Genomic DNA, 14899 nt, shown 5'->3' on the forward strand with positions numbered 1-14899 from the left:
GAATTCAAATATCACAAATGCTATCTCCTTAAAATAAACTTAGTGAAAATGTTTCCTCACAATCATTTTCATGAAGCGGAGAGAAACATTTGTCACTTAGATTAATGGTGTATGTGTTCCTATCCATGTGAATTTGCCATAACCATAATCACAAGACAAGGTTAGTGACAAATCCAAACTCATATGGATTGAACTTGTTCAATCTTAATTTCTTGCCACCTGGCAGCACAAGGGCCTACCATTGCTTCCAAGTTGTTATGAAAACAATTGAGAACTCATAGAACTCACATGCGTAGTCAACTTAACTGGAATTTGCACAGAAACAAGAATATGTCAACACGATAGGTTACAAACCTCAAGTCGTGTGCTAGTGATTAATAACAGGTTTATTCTTGATTAGTTCTTGAAACCTTTTCAAGATCTTTAAGACTCCCACTGACCTCTTGACATATAAGATTCTCTTGTCAGGAAACATTCCTTGACAAACAAATATTCAAGAGTTAGTGTGGATTCTTATCAAGAATAACACTTCACACAATTGGTCTTAGTTGGTCTTTGTTTTATCCAAAAAATCACAACTACCAACTTGAATGTGTTATAACCTACTTAAGATATGTCACTCAAAGCATAATCTCGGAGTATGACTCTAAGACTTGATTTTGGAACGAAGTATGATTCACCTTAATTTATTTAACCATTTCAACAATTCCCGATTCCTCTTCTTAGCCATACAAATGCACTAAGGTGTCCTTAGAGGATCAATTGTGATATGGTTTCATAATCATTAAGATAATCATAAAACACGGTAGTGGAGTACTCTCCTTTCCTTTCAGATTGGAGAAACTTTTATCTTTCTGCCTAATTTGCTTCTTCTTATTCGTTCTGCTCTACATTGAAACTTTTTCAATGATTCAGAATCACACTTAATCTTGTAAGCATAACCATATTTACCAAACTTTTAGTTAATCATAACGAATATTCTTATTGTTCTTTGTGGTAGACCTGACCATTGCACAACAAAGTGTACCCGATCCCCTAGTCCTTCACTTGACTCACATATACATGTGAAAAAGGAATTAGTTTTAATCTCCCAAAGATGAAAGTTCTCATCCATCATAAAATACAAGTTGCATGATTCCAAGTTTCTGTCCAATTGGAACTTTGGTCATGAGATCATTTCCTTATTTGGTAAATTTGACACTACCACAAACGAAAGAATCAAATCCATTTTCCAATATTGCTAAAAATAGATAAACACCAATTTTCACAAATGCCATTGCAAGGAAATATAAAATCAGATAAAATCAAAATTTTCTTTATTTATATAATGCGGAAAAACTTTTCCTTACAATGCAAGTACATATGAAAACTATGTTACCACATATTTCTAAGCAATCTATCATAACTCCTAAGCAACAGCTCAAAATTCTGATCATCGAATCATACGATCGAAATCCATTTCTCCGTGATCAGACTTAGCCTGCTCTTTCTTTAAGATTCCTTTCTCTTCTTTGATCCTACAAAACATCAAAATGTAATCTGATCACATCATGTATTAAGAATCTCCAAATAGGAACTTAATAGAGTTAGATAATTGAGCTTACCTGAACTAGAGTCAAACACTTTGACTTTACCATCCTTATGATCCTTCAGGTAGATAAGGCAGCTTCGCAATCAATGTCTTTTCTCTTGGCAATAGTAACAAGTGGACTCTTTGGCATTTGCACATGGTACTATCTTAGAACTGGTTTTCTCTTATGGTCAAATCCTTTGACCATAGCCAATTCCCTTCCCATAGGAGAATGGATCTTTTCTGGACTATCTATGTCATTGCCTATGTCCATGGCAGCTTGGGAAGTAGATCTTCCAATTAAATTTGCTTGACCAGTGCACCAAATCATTGCAGATTCAGCAGCAATTAGCAAATATGTAAGCTCGATAAGGGTCACGTCGTGATCTGTCACATAGTAGTCTTTAACAAACTCACTCTATGACTTCGATAGTGAATGAAGAACAAAGTCAACAGCCAGCTTCCTTGGGAACACGACACCCAACATTCCCAGACTGTCAATATGCAGCTTCATGTCCAAGACGTGAGAACATACAAACTTTCCATCTTCATGTTTGCTTGCCAATAGGGCTTGAGTGATCTTGAACTTTTCATGTCTTCGAACATGTGGGTTAGGGAGAAATATTGGAGGAGGTGGAGGAAGTGAAGTATGATTTCTGGGAACATCATCTTCATGAGGAAACCTTTTTCCAAAAGATTCGGGAAGACCATAGTTGTCAGTAATAGACATCTACAAGGGAGAAATTCAAGTTTAGTTGATTTAAGTCCTTAATATATCACCCAAATGAAATATTAAGGCTAGGACTCAACACAATAATTTACAATTCGGAAGAGGTATGCCGTAGTCCAATTGCAAATTATTTGAAGGTAGGTAAATGATGATTTACCAATTTCCACCATGAAAAACAAAAATGAACATTAACTTTTAAATGAATTGAAATTCCTAAATTCTTTGAGATTCATTGAACTTTTCAATGGCATGTTTAAATCTCGATTATGCCCTTCAAGTTTGTGACAAGGATGTCGAGGATCTCAAACAAGGTGTGAATAACCATGCAAATTAGCTTGGTACTCTCGATGTTACATACTACCTAATCAATGTGCCGGTTAACCACACACGCTCCATTGATCTATGATTAACACCAAGTTACCATTTTCCACCCTTGCTAGTCCCAAATTAGTGTGTCGGTTAACCACACACGCTCCACTAACGACTTAGCAATGTGCAAAGTGCAATTTCATGGGTTAGAACCAAATTCACATTTTTCCTAAGTAACTAAGATTGGGAATTTATAAATGTTTAGTTACTTGGTATTTTCATTATACTTTTAATGGAAGTTTGTGTCCTATCCTACCCGTTCGGCTAACGACCCTCCACCAATCAAGGAAGCGGTGGGTGAGAGTGGACACCCATTCAACTGCCATTTTATAGGCAGTTTCCTGATACCCCCCTTATAGATTGGCTTCGTGAATGAGGCCTACTAACGGTAAGACTGACCTTTTAATTATACATATATAATATATTAGACTTTTAATTTTATATAGGTTAAGGGTGTATTTTAAACTTTTAAAATACTTGATGGTTTAATCTATTAATAAATTATACTCTTAATTTAATTAAACTTAAACCATATGATTATGGATTTAATAATACTCTTTTAATTAAACATTTAATTAACTATTTATAAAGTCCATAAGAGTTAATTGAACTATTCAAAAAATTAAGATGCTAAATCAAATTAAAACTATTTAATTAATTTTAAGTTATGAACCCATGAGTTACAGTTTTGAAATTTTTTCAAATTACTAGGGTTTCTATGAATTCAATGTTTCTTAATTGAGACTTTTCAACTTTTAAAACTTGAGGGCAAGTTTTGTAATTCTTGAAAAACTTTTGAACTCCATAACTTAAAGAGTTAATTTGTTTTATGAAGGTGAAACTTTTCAAGTTCCGTAACTTATGGAACTCTTCAAAAACATTAAGATCAATTTAACTAATATTTATTTGTAACTTCTTAAGTGTGATGCCTCAAATGTCTTATAACAAACCAAGAACAAGAGGAGGAATTTGAGAGAGAAGTAAGGAGATATAAAATCGGTTATAGTTCTCTTAGACTCATAGAGGGCCGATTTTAGCAAGCTAGGGATCATATTTATAGTTTGGAATCCTTAAGGTTTAACCTTGTAAACCTTAATTCACTTGGGCCGTTAATCCAATAACTTATTAGTCTTATGAACTAACTCTTCATGGATCCTCATAAAGATTTAGTCCATTTCTAATCAACATGGATCATTATCCTAAACTATAAATATTACTGATTTACCTAATCAGTCCCTACAAATTTAATTAGTCTCTTTTGATCACTAAATTATGTCCAAATTATATTTTGATCAATACTAATTAAATAATATGATTTCTCAATTAATATATTATACTTATAATATATTAATAAATCACAAATAACCTCTTTCTCAAATATCCATCCTATCAAATTATTCCAGAGCGTTACAACCCAAATGGACCATGTTGTATCGGGTCAAGTACATACCAATTATAGTTATGGGCTTAGACACCTAATCCAACACAATTGCCCATCACAACCCAAAATAACCAACCCATACCGCGAGCTAACCATGTCCCATATACCTGATACCCAACCTGAGCAACTAAAACGTCCCTCAATCACGATTCATGGTGTTTCCGAAAGGAACTACTGACCACAACGAGTTCCTTGCTCCGCGACTTTCACAGTTACCCCTAAAGACAAAATCATGATAGAAACATGACCTGCCCTCGACCTGACCAGTCCTTGAATTATTATTTCCCAAGAGGGATTCCCGCGGACGCTTGAGAAACACAATGACAAGACTTCCTAACCACGAGAACTTCAATGGTAGCCTACCTTCCTTCTTGCATATAGTAATAGCCGTGAACCAAAAAGCTCACACCCTTGAATCATATATTTTCTCGACTCGTAACACCAAACATATGAAAACGATCAGACCAATAATTCTCTAACTATAATACCCAGTTCTCCCCCACATAGGGTTCGAACTACCACCAACTGACATTGCAAACAGACCAAAACTCAAATTGGTACAACCAGATACATAACATCCCTGACCCTTGGAATGTATAACACAACACAAGATGATTTTCCATATAAAGACCAAGCAATTCAAAGAGATTCCAAATCTCAGATGGATACCCCGAAAACTTCCCAAGCATAAATGCTTCCAACATCAAGAATCTCATGCAGATGCACTAGAAATAATTTTGATAGTCCGTTCATAGCACCGATTCTCTATCTAGGAACAATAAACTACCACACACCTCGTCTACACATCCCCAACCATCAATTCATCACGAGGATCATCCATACTTACAAGAGGCATCATTATCATAGTCGGGATACATCATAGACAACAAAAGTTGTCGTTCCCGATTCACTTCCTTGATCACCTGAAACTATCAACTAGCAACTGACATGCTTATATTCAAATAAAGCAGACCTTTGATCTCATCTCAAGGCAACCATACCACAAGAGTCTTCTTGTGAATTCCTACATGACCATACTTGCCGCCAAAAACCGTAACTATTTAGCCCCATGTTGGTCTTACATTCCAACTCTGAAAATCACATGTATGCTCTCTCTTTCCTCCGAATAAGGAAAGTTGTAAGAACATAACCCCTGACATAGGTAGTGTCATCCCAATCCATCTGTCACTCAGTCAGCTTCCAGCTACAATCCTCGAGCCGATCATAACAATTGTTTCCTTCTTGAGTCTCGTGACTCAACTGGAATGGCCTCGAGCAAGGCCCTTGAGACCTCAAAACCAACTAAATCACTTAGGTCTGAACCATTCAAACCCAACTGACATGACCAGTAAGGCCCAAACAATCACCAAACTCATTTTCCTGCCTAAACAACCATAACCAAAGACCGAAAAATATGGAAAAACTACCACGAATCATGGCATCAAACCATGCTATCTTCCCCAGTAGTCATCTCAGCAGTCCCCCCCCCCCCCTTCACAGTCTGCCAAGCTTCAGTTTGCTCCTCGAACTTGGCAATTAGCCTATCAGTGATCCGATCCACGATACCAGACAATTCTTCTTGAAATATTTGTGAAACCTAAATTGTAATCATCTCCCGTATCTGATCAACAATCAACCCCGGCCTATCCTGACCCTCAACTCCAGACCATGTATCAGATCCCTTAATGACTCCATACTAAATCGAACCAAAATGCTTTAGAATGCCACAATACACATTGCTTCAACCACACGACGAGACTAGCCCTTGGGGTTTGTGACTTCCTTGCGACATGTATGGGTCCTGTGCTTTCAGTAGTACGGGCCCATATTACCTTCCACACCTGCCCGTATTTGTCTCAAGGATCATCACAACCACCCAAAACAAATAAAACAACTAGGATACACATACATCCTATCCTAACTCTCTCGGGAGTGGATAAACATTCCTCATCTGGCCGACTACTCACACATATACTCATCCCTGAAACTTCCACCAAACCTGCAGTACTTGCGTATGCTAATCATACATAACACAGGATCCTATGGATAGTCGAATATTCGATTCAACCCTAAGCCCACAACAAAAGAAGGAACATTAAATCAAGTTGAACCAAACATTCTCAGGCTATAAAATCTTAGTTATATACAACTATAATTCATATACTAAGCAACTACAGTAATGATGTCAATTCCATACAAGAAATAACCCTAGGCTATCAGACATCATACATCAGGCAATCCTATCATGCAATTCCTGAAGATCTCTAGCCTATCACTAGCATGTTGTTCTATCATAGATATCATATCAAATAACAATGTGGGTAACTTGGGGTATACTTTCTGCTCCAGTTGATCGTACACATTGTGTCCTCCTCTGGTTACCTTTGAAAACGACTTTTGAAAACTATTTCGGAATTTATTTTGAAAATTATTTTGAAAACTTTTACAGATCCTTAGTTTGAGTCGGTATTCACACGAATGCTCATCCAATTCTCTCAAACCATGGCTCTGATACCAATTTGTAACATTCCAAAAATCATAAAAAATTTAAAACTTTCAAAAACAAGCATTAACCATCAATATTTACCAAGGTTGTAAAAATCGTTCGACGGTAGCTCGACAGTCGACTGATGTTAAGGGATTAATCGGTCTTGGCGGGGATTAATCGTGGATTAATTGGGGACCATAGATTCTTAATAAAATATTAAAATTAATCAAATATTAATATATCTTAAGAAAAACAAGTACTTCAAAATTAGAAAATAAGAAATTTTGTAATTTGAAAATTTGAAAATACGAAAATATGAACATTTTGGTATAATATTTAAAATTTTGAATATTTGAAAATTTTGGAGTAAAAAAAAGTTTATTTTTTGAATTTTTTTTTTGAATTTTTGATTTTTTTTTTTTACTTTTTTTGACTTTTTTGACTTTTGTTGACCTATTAATCCCGCTAAGACCGATTAATCCCGCCAAAACCGATTAATCCTAAATTTCCGATTAATACCCTAATCCTCGATGGTTGGAGAACGCCAAACGATTAATCCTCGATTAATCGCCGATTAATCTCAATTTCTGCAACCATGATATTTACAAAAAGAACTATTGTTTCAAGAGTAAAGTCATACCAGAGTGTCCCAAAAATCAATATCATGAAAATAGGAAGATGCACACGATCAGGCATTCGCTTTCCCACGATCATCTGAAGTACCTGAAACAATAAACCGAAACTGTAAGCCAAAGCTTAGTGACTTCCCCCAAAGTACCACCACACAACATAACAAACTACAACATGCATACAAAGCCTTAAAGCATGTCTGGACCGCCTCACCGGGCCTTCAGCCTACCTGGACCGCTCTTTGGGCCTTCGGCCTGACTGGACCATCTCGCATGCCTTCATTCTATCCAGACCGCCCTCGGTATCTTGGCCTTCAGTTTCAGCTGGACCGCCTCAACCTAGTAAACCATAACCATAACATATCGATATAAACATTATCACAATAATCAACAACACAGGTAGTCCTACAGATCTACCAGTCTAATCACATAACCAGTAAACACATATCTCAGCATAACAACATACAACAACTAGGATATCTAATCCAATGGGCTGGCCTTGGTGCCTTCGACCCATAAGTACGGTGAGGAAAACTCACCTGAAATAGCAAAACACGAAGTAAAACCACTGAAGTGGCTAACATGGATTCTCAAGCTCTCTGAACACCTACAACCATAATAATAATACCTACTTAGTTCATACTTTAAATATTACTTATTAGTATGTCATAATATACTTTTATTCACTTTCATTATTGTGACATGAATGATCTACTCCTAAATTCATTCTCGTTGAGGTTGTATTTGCAAATGTCGTTATTATTTTTGTCACACAATGTAGTAACTTTGGACATCAAAAATCCAAACAAATTTATCAATACATATAATTCATATTAAATTAATTACCTTTAATTAATTTGACCGAACCATATTCACATAAATATTTTCGTCCCCTAGATAGACTAAACGACCTTAATTAATCGGTTTAGATATAATTATAATTAATAAGGCTTCACCTTATATGATGTTATCTTTCAATTAAACTCATTAAACTTAGCCCAAACATTAATTTAATCCATATGGTTTCAGCTGAATTAATTTAAAGCCCAAACCCAATCAAAAGATATGGCTAATTAGGTCAAGGATAAACTTGAGCACTCACATGTCGCACAACAACTCCAATATCAGGTGGCCGGCAGGAACTTCTTCTTCGGTGAAGTTTCCTTCCTCAACAGAGCTTCCATCTCCAACAGATCTTCAACAATTGAAAAACCATTCAACCATTCTTCATCAATGCACCCCATTCCCGATTGAAACTCGCCTGAAAACGCATTGTTGCCTCCTAGAATCGATATTCACTTGCTTGTTCATGTTATCATCAACTTGAATTTCTATCTCCTTATTTTCTTCTTATTTTTTACATCTAAACCCCATGAGAGAGATTTGTTTCTCTTTTCCCTTATCATCAGCGACACACAAGGCATACCCACCTTGTAACATTCCGTTTAAATTAATTAAAATAAATAATAAACCCGGAGCCCCAAGATGTAAATTTATAATTTATATTATTTTATAACGGCCCTAAAACCAATAATATTTAGCGGAGAGTGGTTTCGGGGAGCCAAATGATATATTTTAGACTTTCGGGGGTCAAAGTGTAATTTCAGGATGTATTTTGTAAACATTTTGAGAAGTTAGGGTGTGTTTGGTAAGTATTGGACTGGATTTGAAAGAGATTTCAGAAGGCAGGGGCTAAATCGTAAATTTCGGATTCATTTTGAAAAGATTAATAGAGGGAGGGTCCATTGTTGTTATTATGGGGAGAAGTTTCATGGGGCTCGGGGTATAAGACCCGTCATCCTAGTAAACCCTAACCATAGCCATGTGTTCCAGCCGCCACCACCTTATACCCCCCCCCCCTTCGTCTCTGGCGCCGCCGCCATCATCCTGTTCTGATCAGCGAACCGCCGAGCAGCTACTCCACTGGACTCCTGCCACTCTTCTCCTTCTCTTTCTGCAGTCGCTGCCATGTGAGGCCTCATCCACCACCCGCTACTTTGCCATCGGAACGCCACCAGACCTACTGCCGCCAGTGATGTCGTGAACAGCTAAGATCGTCGCGTGGGTCGCCGGAAGACCGTGAGGCGAGGTTGTTGTTGTTGGGTTTTGAGCATTCTAACACTCCTATGGTGTACATGCAACCCTATAAACCTTGGATCTATGTTTTCTCTATTATACATGCAAATATTAACTATTCCAAGGTTTCATCCTAACTAGCATATTATGAAGCACCTATACTACAAAGTTCTAGTTAGATGACATACCTTTTGATGTAGCTTGATGTCTTCAAGCTTTAAGAACTTAACCCCAATAGTGTGGAAGCCTCAAATGGAATCACAAATCACCAAAACACCTTGGAAGAACTTGAGAGAATATGTATGCACACTAAAACCGGCCCACTCTTATTTTCACACACTTGTGCCAATTTTGTGAGCCAAGGACCCCTTTATATATTATGGAGGATTAGGGTTACATCCATGTAAACCCTAATACCCATGACCTTTCATTTACATAGGATCCATGGGTTAAAAGCTCCACGGACCATCCATGAAAGCTTAGCCCAACCTAAATGAACTTGGCCCATTCCATATATATAAGAGTCCATATTTAATTAGTTCTTTTTTATCACTTAATTAATTCTAAATTAATTCTTGATCAATACTAATTAAATAATATGATTCCATATTAATATATTAGAACTTATAATATATTAATATAAATCATAAATATACTATTCTCAAAAGACTATCCATATAAATTGTGCCGGTGAAGTGCAACCCAAATGGACCATGCCGGGTCGGGTCAAGTACATACCAAATATAGTTATGGACTTAGACATTAATCCAACAGTCTCCCACTTGGATAAATCTAAAACTATTATTGAGTATGACTTCAAAACCTAACTGGCAATCGTAGCTCTTAAAGCCGCTGTCGAGCTCTGACCTTGTCAATGACTTGTCCATTAGATAAGGGATCATATATTCCTCCATTCTAGATATCATATGGACTGAGACATGGATTATAAATCATTCTCTCTGTCCATTTGTTGTTTCCCGATTTCCGATTCATGATGACTGACTGATTAAACAAATCAAATCAGTCCTGGCTTGGCCAAGCACTCACATGTGTCATCACTAAATCATCGAGGGGCCCACAGATATCGCTTTTATCCCGAAGGTAAAAGGAATGGATAAACTTCGACTCATATGGCTTGTTCTACTACTTGTTGAATCATACACAAAGGCACGTTTTATAACATCGAGTTACCAAATGCGTTTTCGTGCAATCAATGTATAACCAACTCATAGTAACAACTCATATCTCTAGGTTTGAAAAATATAAGATATTATCGTCTCATGATCACTCGTGATAAAATCCATGAAGTGATTCAAATGAGCGCGGGTTGAATCCAATACTCAGAACTTATGAGCACTCATGAGTGTTGTAGCACCACTTTGTCCACCAACTTGGACCTCTACAAACCAACCCATGACAGTCTTGATTCATATCTACTTCCAACATATGACCGACTGTGGATGGTTTGAATAACTTAATCATTCAGGAAGAGCGACTTAGTTATTCTGGAAGTTAAAACATGCAAAGTGAAACACAAGAATAAATTAATCAAATATGGTATCAAACCCTATGAATATAAATAAACACTTTTATTTATCACCATACTGATTACCCATTATTCATTGTTTCGGTTTTATCAACTTTATACTTGAATTAAAAACACTAGTTGTCCCATGCTCCAAGCATGTACACTATGTTTTTCTTAAACAATAGCTTTGCCATACACCAAGTATGGACTCTATGTTTGTCTATGATCCTTACTTTGTGAAATAAACCAATTGAACATAATTTCAATGATTCTAATTTCACACTCCCAAATCCTTATCGAAAAATGTGAGAATTTCAAATTCCTATCATTTATCGAAATCTGTTTAGATTTTAAACTTATATGCACTGACCCTCCTGTAATCAATATGTACAAAGTCACAAAGACTTGTCAACAGTCATTATAAGGTATTCCAATGGAGATCAACTCCATGGAAACTAAGTCTCATATTCAAAGTACATTGCTTTGGACATGCTTCTTGCATTAAGTTTTCTAATCTTACACAGATAACTTCCACCTATGGAGACAACTCCATATTCTCATTTTGACTATCACTTCTGAATAAGAGATGCCTCTTTTCAGAATATGTCAATATGGTCCTTCCAAAATTAGCACTATACTTCCAACTGTCCCTGAGCAACCAATCTTTGGTAAACCTCAGATTGTCCTCAACAATTGCTTAATCATTTTAGTCATATCCAACTCTAGACCTTTTCCCTTCTTAATGCCTCTGGGCATTTGGAAAAATTTAGAAATGACAAATATTATAGCACATGCAATCGATCATGTACCCAAAGCAAATGGTACACGATTCATGATGTCTCACATAAAGACATGATTCTAGACCAGTCTTTTGCTACAATATTTTTATTTTCCATGTTTTCAAAATTTGACTATGAAGAGGGATGCCGTAATCATAATCGAATTTTGAGAACGCAATATATAGAATTTCCTTAAGTTGAACCAATCCAACATGAAATTCATATATATATTCTTGACTAAAGATGATTAAGGTCTCAATCTAAGCCTTTAGAACTGAAATGAAGTATATCCTCTCCCTTAATTATAGCAAAACAACTTTTTCAATCCCTGCAGCCTCACGAATTGAAACTTTTGTTTTCTATAATTAACATTGCTAACTTGCAACACTAACAATAATTATCATGCTCCCACTAACATGATGATTATTAGCATAACACTTATGCTCCCACTAGCTTTGACATGTACTCAGAAATCAACTGGACTTCTAGAAATCAATACTTTATTGACTTTCTTACCAAAGTTCAGATTTTTGATACGAGATGCTTTGATAAAACTTTATCAAAATCATACACCTTTCCTTAGATAGCATGCATGTGTGTCTAAACAATTTCAGAACTATGAAAAGGGATGCCGTAATCATAGTCTCAATTGTTTAGACCTTTTGCCATCTGCTTCAAATCTACTTGGTGGAAGTGTTTCCTCACCATCACTTTCATGAATCGGAGAGAAACCTTATGACCCTTAGATTTTATGGTGTATGTGTTCTTATCCATGTGAATCGTCAAAACCATAGTCACAAGACAAGGATAATGACAAATCCAAACTCATATGGACTGAACTTATGCAAATGTTAACTTCTTGCCACCTGGCAGTACAGGGCCTGCCATTGCTTCCAAGTTGTTATGCAACCAATTGAGAACTTTCAGAACTCCTATGCAAAGCCAACTTTAACTGGAATGGGCACAGAATATGTCAACACGATAGGTTATAAACCTCAAGTCGTGTGCTAGTGAAGAACCTCAGGTTTTATTCTTGATTAGTTCTTGAAATTCTTTTTAGGATCTTTAAGACTCCCACTATCCTCTTGACATATAAGACTATCTTGCCAAATATTCAAGAGATAGTGTGGATTCTTTATCAAGACAAACACTTCACACAATTGGCCTTAGTTGGTCTTTGTTTTATCCAAAACATCACATCTTACCAATTTCAAATGTACAAGAGTAGGACACTTTTACTCTTACATTTCACAAGTGTTTTAAACCTTTCTTTAAGATATGTCACTCAAGTTACAATCTTGGAGTATGACTCTAAGAATTGTTTTGGAACGAAGTATGACTCATCTTCCTGATCTAACCATTTCAACAATTCATGACTCATCTTCTTAGTCATAAGAATGCACTAAGATGACCTTTAGAGGACTAATTGTGATATGATTTCTAAATCATTAAGATGATCACAAACATGATACTAAAGTACTCTCCCATCTTTTCAGATTCGAGAAACTTTTATCTTTCTGCCTAATTTGATTCTTCCCATTCGTTCTGCCATACATTGAGACTTTTCCAATGTTTCAGAATTATACTTAAACTTGTAAGTATAACCATATTTACTAAACTTTAGTAAATCAAATAGTCTTAACGAGCTTTGTGGTGGACATGACCAGTGCACAAGAATGTGTACTCGATCCCTTTAGTCCTTCACTTGACTCACACATCCATGTGAACAAGTAATTAGTCTTGATTTTCCAATGCTTGAAAGTTCTCATTCATCATACTATTCAACTTGCATGATTCCAAGTTTCGGTCCAATTGAAACTTGGGTGATGAGGAACTTTCCTGATTTGGTAAATTTAGACACTACCACAAATGAAAGAATCAAATCCATTTTCCAATATTGCTGTCAGTGGAATCATATAAGCAACAATTTTCCACAAATGCCATTGTAAGGATACTTCAAATAAATAAAATTAAACAATTTTCTTTTATTTTAAAACTTTGCGGAAAAACTTATCCTTACAATCCACATGGAAATTTTTTGTCATCTATTCCTAGCAATATATCATAACTTCTTAATCAACTGCTCAAAATTCTGATGCGATCGAAATCCACCTTCGCGATCAAAATCAGCATATACTTCCTTTAAGATTTCTCTCTATTCTTTGATTCTTAAAACATCAACATGTGACCCAGTCACATCATGTAATGAGGATCTCAGAATAGAACTTAACAGAGTTAGATAATGGGCTCTACCTGATGTAGAGTCAAACTTATTGACTTTAACATCCTTAGGTAAATTTGGCAGCTTTGCAATCAACGCCCCTTCCTTTGGAAAAATAAACATATGGACCCTTTGGTAATGGGACTATCTCAGACTTAGCCTTTCTCTTTACCATTTGGTCAACTGGGTTGACTATGGCCAATCCCTTTCCATTGGGAAGAGAATGCTTTTTCTGGATTTCCAGTGTCACCATTGTCACTGTCCATAAAGTTTTTGGGAAGTTGATCTTCTAATCAAATTTGCTTTACTATCGTTCCAAATCATTGCTGATTCAGCAGCACCAAGCAAATAGATATGATCATTAAGGTTCATGTCATAGTCTATTTCATAGTAGTCCCAAAGGAACTCACTATGTGACTTAGAAAGTGATTGAACATCCAACTTTCTCAAGACTTTGACACCCAACTCTCCCGGCTTGTCAATATGTGACTTCATCTCTAAGATGTGATCACACATAGACCTTGCTTGCCATTAGGGCTTGAGTGACCTTGAACTTGTGGGTTAGGGAGAATAATTGGAGGAGGTGGAGGAAGAGAAGTATGACTTCCATGAGCCAAACTCGGGAAGTCATATTCATTAGGAAAGCTTGGTTTGGGAAGATCATTGTTGTCTAAACCAGACATCAATAATGGGAGAAATTCATGTAAAGTTGATTTAAGTCCTTAATATAACACCCAATATGATATATTAAGGCTAGGACCCAACAAACTATTTTATAACTTGGAAGAGGGATGCCGTAATCCAAGCTATAAAATATTTAAAGGTAGGTGAATGACGATTCACCAATTTCCACCAAGATAAACGAAATATATTATTAGGTTTTAATTGGTTTTGAAACTCCTAGATTATTTTGAGATTCATTGAACTTTTCAATGGCATGTTTCAATCTCGAGTGCGCCCTTCAGGTTTTGTGACTGGGATGCCGAGGATCACAAAAGAAGGTGTGAAGTAACCATGCAAATATACTTGGTACCCTTAATATTTACCCCTCAATCGATGTGCCGGTTA

The sequence above is a fragment of the Lactuca virosa genome, chromosome 5 (genome assembly GCF_052849685.1).
Source record: "Lactuca virosa cultivar CGN04683 chromosome 5, Lactuca_virosa_CGN04683_v6, whole genome shotgun sequence".
Classification (NCBI taxonomy): Eukaryota; Viridiplantae; Streptophyta; class Magnoliopsida; order Asterales; family Asteraceae; genus Lactuca; species Lactuca virosa.